The 4,968-nt window shown below is 53.3% G+C and overlaps 1 non-coding gene across 1 annotated transcript; it reads left to right on the top strand.

Moving 5' to 3' along the window:
• Nucleotides 1-2,673: 2,673 nt before the first annotated feature.
• TRNAS-GCU lies at nucleotides 2,674-2,755 on the top strand. Its single transcript has one exon. It is a non-coding gene; the product is annotated as a tRNA-Ser (tRNA).
• The last annotated feature ends 2,213 nt before the right edge of the window (nucleotides 2,756-4,968 follow it).

The following is a 4,968-nucleotide window of genomic DNA, read 5'->3' as shown; positions in this document are numbered from 1 at the left end:
CTCTCTGACATTGCAGTTCTCCTCAAATACTTGCTGAATAATTCCTGTCACTGTTGTTGGTCTGGAGCTCATCACAAAGCTCTTTATTCAGGTCATTCAATGTCTGAAATTCAAGATCTGATGGTTAGTTTGCAAAAGCAGCAAAGAGTCCTGTGGCACCTTATAGACTAGCAGATGTTTTGGAGCATGAGCTTTTGTGGGTGAATACCCACTTCGTCGGATGCATGTAGTGGAAATTTCCAGGAGCAGGTATATTGAAAATCAGGGCTCTTGGGTCCTATTCCCAACTCTGCCACTGGCTGGCTGTGTGACCTCAGACAAGTCAATTCTCCTTTCTCAGCCTTAGCTTCTCCCTCTTTCGAGTAGGGATAATAATGATCCGCTCCTGCCTACCTCACGGTGGGTGGAGGCAGGGCCAGCTCTAGGTTTTTTGCCGCCCCAAGGAAAAAAAAATTTGGCTGCCCCCACCCCAGCCCTGGGCTCCCCCCCACAACCCTTGTTGCCCGAGCCCTGGGCTCTGCCGCCCCCACCCGCACCCCGTGCCGCCCCAGCCCTGGGCTCTCCTCCACACACACCCCATTCTGCCCTAGCTCTGGGCCTCCCCCCCACCCACACCCCCCTGCTGCCCCAGCCCTGGGCTCTGCCCCCCCCACCTGCACCCCCTGCTGCCCCAGCCCTGGACTCCCCCCCCCACCTGCACCCTCCTTCCGCCCCAGCCCTGGGTCACTGGTAACTTGCTCCCAGGGCGGGTCATTCAGCAGGAATTTTGGATGTGCACAGAACACAGACAGGATTGGTTCCCGCATGGTTACAGAGCTGCAGTAAAATGGAACAATTTTCAGCTTGTGTGATTGGAGGAGATCTGGATCCATATTATCAGACTGTCCTCCATAAATGAGGAAAAGTTGAGGTGCCTTTATTATTGTTTGTTTCTATGGGGAATTTGCCAATGCAATGTCACTGTCTTCCTTTTAAACAAACAAAACTAGAAAAAAAATGACAATCACTGTTGAAAATAGCAATTCCAGTCCTAAAAACCACTGGGAAGCATTTCTTGCTCAATTTTATCTAGTAGGATGCCCATGGAACAACGGGAGAGAGAAACCTGCATCGCTGAAAGTGCAGCCATGGAGACACCACACAGCAGCCTTGCCTAGCAGGGGCAGGGGGGCGAGAAGGGACATCATCCGAGCTCCCTGCATCCAGGTCACTTTCCTCAGCCGGGCTGCGTCAGGGGAGGGCAGAGAGCAGCAGCTTCTGATGCTCCCCTCACAGCCCAGCCCAGGTGGGGAAAGTGACCAGGACGCAGGGAGCACATAGTGCTGCTCCTCGCTCCCCCCACCCTCTGTGGGGCCACGGAGGAGCATTGGGGCAGGGGAGAGCAGTGAGCACCTTTGCATGGCCACACGGTGCCCTTTGACCCCCTGGAGCCCTGGGCGGCTGCCGGGGGCCCCACCCCTAAGGCCGGCCGGGCTCCCCAGCACGAGCAGCAGAGACACAGGGAGACTGGCCACCCACTGAGCAGAGGTAGCCTGGGCGGCTCGTAATGGAGGCTCGGGGGGGCTCTGCCTCCCCAAACCTTGCGTTGCCAAGGCGGCAGTGGGGCCCATGACTAGGGGCCCTGGCCAAATTGGGCCCCCCTGGAAAAGTCTCCCCCATGTCAGCCCCAGGGCTGGAGGAGCTCCCACTCCCTGCTACGGCCTGGGGGCTGCAGCAGGGGCACAGAGCGTCTCTGGTCTCGGGGCCGCAGCGGGGCCGGGGTAAAGGAGTGACAGGGCGGGGCCAGTGGGGGAAGGGGTGGAACAGATGTGACAGTGGGTGGGGCCGTGGGTGGAAGGGGGCGGAGCCACACACAGAAGTGCGGGGGGGGCATGGTTCCGGTGCTGGGGCCCCCGCACTTGTTCTCCCTTTCCCTGGGCTTTGGCATCACCAGCCCCTGCTTAGCGAGTAGGGGTCAGTGGGCCCCAAAATGTGGGGCATGACTCCTAGGGGGACACAGAGGAAGATTGATGGGGGCACCTCAGGGCCTGAGCCAGCCCCCATGGAGGGCAGGGAGGGAGCCCCACTCAGCCCCACTCTGTCCCAGCTCTTCCCCAACCCCACCCTCAGCCTGGGCCCCTGGCTCCCAGCCCGGCCTCGACCCCCTTACCCCTGTCCGCACCCCTCTCCCCAGCAAGCAACGGCCCCACTCCCAGCCCCGGTTCTCGACCGCGGCTTCCGAGGGGCCACAGCCATGGATACGAGGGCGCAGTGTGAAATGTTTGGGGACCACTGGGTTAGGGTGACGTCCTCAATCACTTCTCTGCCGTCCAATGAAAGCGATTCCTCCCCCACCCACCCCTCCGTCAGGACGGCCTAGGTACGTTCCGCTGCCCTTCGCTCGTACAGGAAGGAGAATAACATTTCATTCCACTCAATCCTAAAGTGATTTGCAACCCACCACCATCCCAAACTGGTCATTTTGGGGAAGCGGCCCCCTCATGCTGCATAGCTAGGCAGAGTAGGGGTGTCTGTGCAAACACGGCCTGTTCCTGAAGTCTTCCCCCAGCTCCTCACTAAATGTGAGGGGGGAGCTCATTCAGCCCCTGCTTACGCTTAGTATTTAAAAACTCCTTAGTGTCCCTCTCTCTGCCGGCCTTAGATTTCTCCTCCTGTCCACTTCTTGATAGCTCAGATGAGGTGGCCAAGTGGTTAAGGTGATGGATTGCTAATCCATTGTGCTCTGCACACATGGGTTCAAATCCCATCCTCATTGGCTGCATTTAGTCTTCACCCTCCTTTATAGACAACCATCTCCCCCCTTTGGTACAATGACAGATCAAACAATGTTGCTTCTTGCAAACAAAAACCTTCTCAGAATCTCTCCCCCACCCCCCGTTTGCTTCAAATAAAATGTCTAAATACCAGATTTCTAAAAAAATTCTCTAGTCCGGCATTTCTTAGTTTTTATCTCAAAAGGGAACAGCCTCATAATCTCCCCCCAAACACCCTGGGACCTCCCCAAATAATTAAAATACCCCCAACCTGAGCAAGGCCACAACAGTGAACCAGAGCTAGTGTCTAGGCCAAGCTGTTCTGAAGGAGGCAACTCAACCATTTTCTCTCTGCTTCCCCTGGCAAAGTCTGACTGAGAAAACAAAATTCCCCAAACTGAAAATTTTCTGCTGAAAAACCACTACTAGTCTGTTTGGGGACTTTGGTTTGAATGTACTATTATTATTCTCTTCTGATTTCTGAATCAGTTTTGTCATCCAGGTATGTTTCCAGCTGTTGAGTTGTGGGGGAGAGAGGGCAACTCATGATGTCTCTACCCCATCTGTCATAGTTTCTTCCAACTGGCTAGGAAGTATCTTTGCTACGATGTGAGTCAAGCAGTGTCCATTGTCGCTGTGCTATCTCGGAGAAGTCTGCATTGTATACGGTTCCTGGGATAGTCCTTGGCAGTGTGGATCCCTTTAATGGGTCAGCAGCGAGTCTGGCTCCTCCATTGTCACACCTGAAAGGCTGGTGGGGGGCATTTCCCAACCTCATCTCAGTAACACACACAGAGCAAAACTTCCCAGCCAATGCTACACACATAATCCAACACAATATTAATGTTCAACAGACCAAGACTTTTGAAATGATACCTCACGAGGCAGACTTTGTACAAACCGTATCATCATCATATGAGAGCGGTGAATATGGGGCTTCCAGGGTGCTGCTTTGAGCACAGCGTGCCACACCTGGGCTGACATTGCAGGGAGACGTACCCTTAGAGTCCATCTCTCCTGGGATAAAGACGGCAGCATGGCTGGCCTGGACCATCTGACGTGGGCTCATGGAGCTAAAGTTGAGAGGCTAAAAACTGTGGTGCAGATATTTGTATTCACACTGAAGCCTGGGTTCGGAAACCCTCACCCCTCGTGGGGTCTCAGAGACTGGGCTCAAGCCCATCTGTCTGCACTGTAATTTTATAGTCTTGCAGCCCAAGCCCCATAACCCTGAGTCAGCTGACCCGGGCTTTGCGATTGGTGCCCTGGGTGTGTTAATCGCAGTGTAGACATAACATTAGGCTACGTCTCCAGTGCAATGAAACACCCACGACTGGCCCGTGTCACATTAATCAGGGTCATGTGGCTTGGGCTGTAAAGTTGCAGTGTCCGTGTCTCGGCTCAGGCTCAGTCCCCTGCTCCAGGAGCCCAGAAGGTTGGGAGGGGGTTTAGCAAGTGGAAATGGTAAAACCGCAGGGGAGTATTACCCTGGACTCATGGCATTTCTCCATTGGTCTGTCTGCTCTGGGGCAGGGACAGAAACATGTCCTGCTGCTTTTGTTATTTCAAAGGGCAGGTTAGGATTTTCATTCTCAAACACGGTGCACTAAGCAGGACTCAACCCTCAATGTAAATAAACAAGCCACCAACACATCAGGGATTCCAATAACAGGGGCAGGTTTTCTCTGGGCACAGAGATTTTTCGGGGAGTTGGTGGCTCCTTTCTTTCCTCAATCTGGAGTAAACTCAGCTTTTTATTCCATCCTTGATGATTCATGGAATAACAGCAGCAGCCTGAAGAAAGAGGAGAGTGAATATCTCACTGCCAGGGGTGAAGGTGGCCACGTCCCCTCTGTTTGACAATTGCCATTGCAGGAGAGAAGGTGTCAATGGAATCGAATGCCCTGGCTCAAACAAGCGACACAGGAAGATTTTGCTGTTCATGGATCCATGCAAAGGAAATTGTGTCTCTGTGTGAAAATAGGGAGGGAAATGAAACACCCACATGGTGGCATCTAAGGCAGAAGGGACCCCAATAGGATTAGAAAAGGATAAATTCTCAAGCAGCATGTTTCTTACTTTGCCCATCTGTCAATTTTGATTATTATCGATGGAAATATTTTGCCATTGGGTTGTACTTTTACACTGAAATTGACATTTACCAACAAATACGTAATTCTTCCAGTCCTGCCTAGTCTGCAGTTGGTGAGTTTAG

The sequence above is a fragment of the Mauremys mutica genome, unplaced genomic scaffold, assembly GCF_020497125.1.
Source record: "Mauremys mutica isolate MM-2020 ecotype Southern unplaced genomic scaffold, ASM2049712v1 Super-Scaffold_100183, whole genome shotgun sequence".
Lineage (NCBI taxonomy): Eukaryota > Metazoa > Chordata > Testudines > Geoemydidae > Mauremys > Mauremys mutica.
Note: the sequence above shows the minus strand (reverse complement) of the source record. Positions and strands in the feature narration are given on the sequence as shown.